Source organism: Microtus pennsylvanicus, chromosome 16 (assembly GCF_037038515.1).
Source record: "Microtus pennsylvanicus isolate mMicPen1 chromosome 16, mMicPen1.hap1, whole genome shotgun sequence".
Taxonomy (NCBI): Eukaryota; Metazoa; Chordata; class Mammalia; order Rodentia; family Cricetidae; genus Microtus; species Microtus pennsylvanicus.
Window position 1 is genome coordinate 763,323 of NC_134594.1, and position 6,678 is coordinate 770,000.

Consider the following 6,678-nt stretch of genomic DNA (forward strand, 5'->3'; position numbering starts at 1 on the left):
TTTCCTGCTTCATGGGAAAGTCTGCCAGATACTATAGGCTTGTAGGATAAAGATGGATGCTCAAACAATACAGAAGAACTTTGGGTGACTGTCCAGGCAGGGATATGTCTCTGCTAATTCTAGAGTTTGAAAATTGCTTACAATGTACCTCCTGTGTACTTAGGTAATATTATAGCCTTCTGGAGTCTTTGACAGACTTAAAGAATAGAAAGCTGTAGTTATAGTTTTCCTTAGTTATAATAAAAGATAAAATAGATAAAACTATTACAACTGTAATTCTTGTTTGCTACCTGTTTTGTTATATGTAATTTTACTACGCTAAAGTTAAAATCTTTTGTTTGAACAGAAAAGGGGTAATTGTGTGGGAAGCCCTTCTGTATATGTGTTGCTTTTATTGGTTAATGAATAAAACTGTTTTGGCAAGTGGTTTAGCAGAATAGTGTAAGGCAGGAATTCTAAGCAGATAGAGGAGGAGAAAGTAGGTGGAGTAAAGGAGAAACCATGGAGCCACCTCAGAAGACAGATGCCAGATCAAATCTTACCAGTAGGCCACAACCATATGGGTTAATCTAAGATATAAGAGCTAGCATATATATATATATGTTTAAGCTATTGGCCTAACAGTATTGCAAATAATATAGTTTCTGTGTGATTATTTTCGGTATCTGCAATTGGGAACAAATGAGTAACCTCCAACTACAGTGGCTGTACCATTTTGAATTCCCACTAGTAATAATGAAGGAGTTTTTCTTACCCACATATTAAAACCACTTTGTATATGAGTTCTCTATTCTGTACAATCTGTTTCTGTGGCAGGCTGGAATTGGTTGGTTAAATTTGAATTATTTCAGACCCCTTCCTCTTAAATTAACTCTGACAGGAACAGAAGAAACCTAGTGGAGTAGCTGATCCACACAGTAACAAGGCTGTACTATAGACACCAGCACAAGAGCATTTCCACTGTCCTGGAAAGTTTAATGCAAATTTGACACAACCTGGAGTCATTGTAGGAAAGTTTCAAATGAGGAGTTGCTAGGACAGATTGGCCATTAGACAGGTCTGTGAGGGTTGTCTTAAATACTAATTGATAAAAAGGACACAGGCCACTGTGGACAGTACCAACAAAAATACCTTTCTCCAGAATGGAGGCATGGGGATTTAGGAATAAAGTAAAGAGTATGAAGACACGAATGAAAATAATAAAACACAGAAACATATAAGATAGTATCGGGAGAATTTTCCAGTGAGCACTGAATTTCAGACTGGCTAATATACCCCTGATCCCCAAAGGCAGGAGTAAAACAAAAGATTACATTAACAAACAAATTGTTGTTATGGGCTACATTCATCACGCTCACACCCTATACTCACACCCTAGACCACAAATGTCCTGAGCAAACCACTCCAGGGATGGAATCCCAAATTATTTCCATAAAGGGAACTGGAACTTAGTTGGATCCTTAAACTTTTGTTTTAGGTAGAATCCAACTACTTCCCTATTTCAGGAGCATGAGGTTTAGCAACTAGCCACACCTGTTGACAATAGCCTTGAGAGAGCAGAACTCTGAGTTGCAATTAGGTGAAACCTTTGTTTGAGTTTAGAAGCAATAACCTTGAATGAACAAGAAACAAGTCTTAGACTCTCTGACCTTTGGCCTCTTTGGGCCTCCACATATCCCTAGGATGGCAATCTTGGACTGTGTAAGAAAGCTACCTAAACATGAGCCTGAGTGAACTACCTATTAAGCAGTTTTCTTCCACAGTTTCTCCTTCAAGTTCTTGTCCCAACTTCTCTCAGCGATGGACTGTTGCCTGGAAGTATAAGGTGAATAAGTTGAAGTAAACCATTTCATCCCCTCAGTAGCATTCAGCCAGATAATTTTATCACATATCTAGAAAAGAAATGAGAACATCTACTTTATCTATGAATGGTGTGTGCATGTGTGTATTTATATATGTGTGTGAGAACAGATGTGTGATATGGATGTGATATGTGTGTATAAGCCAGAGATCAGCCTTAGCTGTCATTCTCAGATGTTGTCCCCCTTGTGTTTTTGAGACAGAGTCTCTCTCACTAGTGTGAGATTCACCAAGTAAGCTATGCTGACCCACATGAGCCTTAGAAACCTATCTCCCCCTCCCCAGCCTTGAGGTTAAACCATGAGCCATCACTCCTGTTTATATGCAGGATCTAAAGTTCAAACTGAAGCTATCATACTCACACAGTACCTTAGTTACTGTTCTATTGCTGTGAAGAGACTATAACAAAGGCAGCTCCTGCAAAAGAAAGCATTTAATTAGGGACTTGTTTACAGTTTTAGAGGGCTAGTTCATAATTATCATAGTGGAAAGCCAACAGGAGTAACATTGGAGCAGTAGCTGAATGTTGGAACATGTTCCCAAGGATGAAGTCATGAAAAAATTTTGAGTGCTTGTGAGAAAATGCTAAGAAAACAAGATAAGAATCTTGTGGTCTCAGTTTCTTCAAAACATGAAATTATTCTTATAAAGTGTTGTCATACTCCTCCTGGGTGTAATGGGTAGGAGTGAATTTACTTCAGATTATTCATTACAACTGGATTTTGTTATTTGTCTATATGCTTCAAGAGAAAAACATGGTTTTGCCACATTTGGCTTGTCTGCCACGTGCAGCTTGCCTTTGTGATTGTATACTTTACTCATGTGATACTATTTAACCCCCAGGGCATAAATTCTCTGATGCTCTAAATAAAGTTGACTATTGCATGAGATTTTAGTCTCTCTTATTTATTGCTTCTATTCTCCCATGTATGATTGCCTCTAGAGGAGCTAACAGCCAAGAACTTTACTTCCTGATCTTCAGGCTTCAGGCAAAGAATGAGAGAAACCTGGGTCTGGCTTTTGAAACCTCAGTGCCTACTTCCAGTGAAACACTTCACTCAACAGGGCCATAATGTTATGGTAAAAATAAAATGGTGCTATTCCCCAGAGTAGCAGCAATGGGCAATGGGCCAAGAGGTGTTGTGGTGCTAAAATGCTAGAGTTCCCTGAGTGGCCCATGGGCCATGAGGGCCAGCAGGTCCCAGGCAGGAAGCCATGTGGTGGATAAGAAACATAGACCTATTAGGCATGTCACACAGATAAAGTGGGTATTTATTTAGTGGGTTATGGAGGGAAAAGGGAAAGGAGGACAGGGAGAAGGGAGAAGAGCAGAGAAAGAGAAACAGAGAGGGGGGAAAGGAGAGGAGCCATAAGCCATAACAGCAGCTACCTCTTTGGTAGAGAGACAGAAAAGAAGGCTGGAGGCAGAAGAAAGATCTGTTTGCCTCAGTGGACAGGGGAGGGAGTGGGAAGAGCTTGTTTCTTAAAGGAACAGGACAGACAATTACACATACTTTCTAATCCTTCACAAACAGTTTTGCTAACTGGGTACCGGATGTTTAAATATATGAGCCTATGGGTCCATTCTCATTCAGACCACCAAATATGAAAAGCAGTTTGCGGACAGTTATCTCTCCAGCCCTGTGAGAAGTGCTCTTTAATGAGAAATCATTCCATTGTGTTGAAAGATCAAAAATTATTTACTTAAAGAAGCATGTATTTAGAAGTTACTACTCCAAAGGCACTGTGTCAGTTCCTGAGGAACAGAAGTCTAAAGCTGACTATGAGGCAGGCATCTGTCCTCACTGACCTTCAAGCATGCTAATTTCAACCTAACTACCTAAAAAAAGAGCATGTTGATGTTTTTTATAAAATTAATTATAATTGTACTTCATGAGTTAATAATACATATTCATCAAGTCTAAGACATAACATTGTGCATTGAAAACTACAGCAACTTATTTACATAGCATGTTATAATTTTGCAAAGCACATTTATAGAGAAAGAATTAATTTGATTTTCTTTCACACTGTGGAAGTCAATTGCAGTGCCAGTCACAACCAGTGCTTAATTTATGCGCCCTCTTCCCCACCCCCACATAAACATCTAAGTGTCTAAGTTGTAATTGAAATCTGTAGTTACTGATTAATCAATGAGTTTCTAATACTGTTTTTATTGTGATTCACAAATGCGAACACTGCTTTTTCTGATGCCTCACCTTCAGTCTCAAGGCTACCACTCTCATAAAGGGCAGCTGTGTCTTACAATTCACTATCCACAGCAGGTCCAAAAGCTCCTTGGAGAGAGGAGAGAAAACACACACACACACACATCTCTGCCTTTCCTGCCTACTGACTGATCTCCTTTCCCTAGCCAACATCCTCAAAATTATGATAATGAAGTGGTTTGTGAGACTGTGAAAGAGAAGCTGCTGGGCTTGAGCCACAGCAGGAAAAGGAGGTTGGTTCCTACAGCTGCAGGACTATCCCTGCCAGAAAGGGCAGGTTTATCTACAAGGAGTCAAAGAAAAGACTCTTGGTTGATTGACTCTGCACAGATCCTGAGAGTGGGCTTGAGGCCCACTGCACTACAAGACCTCTGTCTTTGGCAGTAAAATGTAAAAGAAATATCACAGAAAAGCCCAAACAAAGATCCAGTCACAGTGCAGTACCACAGACTCCCAGGCATTTCTTCGATCCATTAACATTTTTACTATAGCTGAGTAGAGTCAAGGTAGCAAACATGAAAGGGTGAGAAATTGTATCTGGATTGTCATTTGTGTTAAAATAAGATAGGTTAGAGTTTTCTTTAATCGCAGATAGGGAAAGATATCAAAAAAAACTATGTGAGTCCTATTTTCTATGAACTCCATACAGAACAGATTGTTCCAGTATTGACGTTTCTGCTCTAAAATTATAAAACCAAAGAAATTAAAAGTATTTTTAAAAGAAGAAACTAAGGAAGATCCCTTAATTGAACTCTTTAACTGAAGGAAGAACTAATTTTGTTGGCACAAATTTATAACTCCAGCACTCAGGAGGCAGAGAGAATCCAGAGTTTCTGGGATACATAGCAAGGCTATATGTGGTGTGTGTGTGTGTGTGTGTGTGTGTGTGTGTGTGTGTGTGTGTGTATTATGTGTGCATTCAACTCATCTCATGTTTTGTTTCACTTGAGATAGGGTTCCAATTCCTAGGAACTGAATATTTGCATCTTAAAGAGGTCAATTCAGATGCCAAGATTCTGGAGTAATGATACTTACATCCACACCTGTGTCTATCAAGCCTTCAATAATAATTCCATTTATTACATTCTTAGCTTTGGCCTTTGATAATTTATAGAAGTCTGCTAGAATAAATGTTTCTTATTTCCTACTGGAGTTTTTGATTCATCCTCCACATCTGTACCATCATCCAGACCAGTATGTTTTTCTTTTACAGTAGGCACTAGATTTTTTAATTTTCCTGGTGAGACATGTTCTCCATAGTAACTGGAAATGACCAGACCATGTTCATTATGGGGGCTGGCAAGAGGCCGCCAAGGAGTTTTCCAATGGTATCAGGTTGCCCTGGCTGTCTTTTGTTTATCTACATGCATTGGTCTATGGTCGGCCTTTTTACATCTCCTACATATACCTGAAGGCTGAGTCCTCCTATTCTTGCCATTCCCAGAGAAGATATTATTCCTAGGAATTCCTTGTCTACAATTCTTTCTCAGATGTCCATTCTACCACAATTAAAACATTTGGTATTTTGATATTTCCTCATACCATTGGAAATTGCTTCTTCTACCCAAGCTTCAATACTATAGTCAAATGTATCAACATTCATTATATGCAAGATTCATTCATCTATTGGTGCTAATCTGACCTTTAAAGGCCCAAGGATCTTTTTGCATTGTCACTTAGCATTCTCAAAAGCCAAAGATTAAGTTAGTACATATATAGCTTCTGGATCTGTTCCTCCTATTATTTGTACAGCCTTAGACAATCTTTGTAAAAAGTCCCTAAAGGGTTCTCTTTAATTCTGTTTAACCCTAATGTATGATTTAATTTTATTTTCTAGTTCCTGAATCCTGTCCCAGGCATTTAAAGCTGCTGTGCTGCGTAAGGACAAGGTGTGTTCACAGTAAAGAACCTGATCCTGAGGATCAGAATAATATCCCTCACCCAGAATTTGATCTTGGGAAATCTCAAGTCCTTTTGCTTTTCCTGTTACTGTAAAATTTTTTGCTTCTTCCCTCCAATAACATTTTCAAAAAATCTGCAGTCCATATTTTAGAACAGCTGAGATTAATTAAAGCCAATCTTGTGGGGTTGCCTTGTTGCTTGAAGCCCATGTTTTGACCATTTCCCTAATGAAGGGTGAATGTATTCCATAATTAACTATTGTTTGTTTAATCTTTTTTAGATCATTCATACATATGGACTATCATGTATATTCTTTGATACCTTAGGGCACTTGGTGCCAGATGACCTTTCAGATGATATCACTGGATAGGCAGGTAGAACTTTGGGTAAGCTATTCTGCAGTTTGTTACATACTAATGAAGATAAATTCTGTCTTTGTAGCTTTTGTCACCCATAATTAAATTCGATAAATTCCTCCATCTTTTCAAATCTTTTTATTACTGGCTTTTGTAAAATCTGGATCTCCTGTCCAGTGTTTTCTTCTAATACCCTCATTGAGGATTCTAAGGTGTGAAGTCTGTAAAGATAACATCTCTTCCTTGAACGTAATTTTTATGGCATGCATATTACCTTCCTGAAGAGGCATTCTATCCATCAATCTGATGGCCTCTGACTAGAGCTGTGGGAG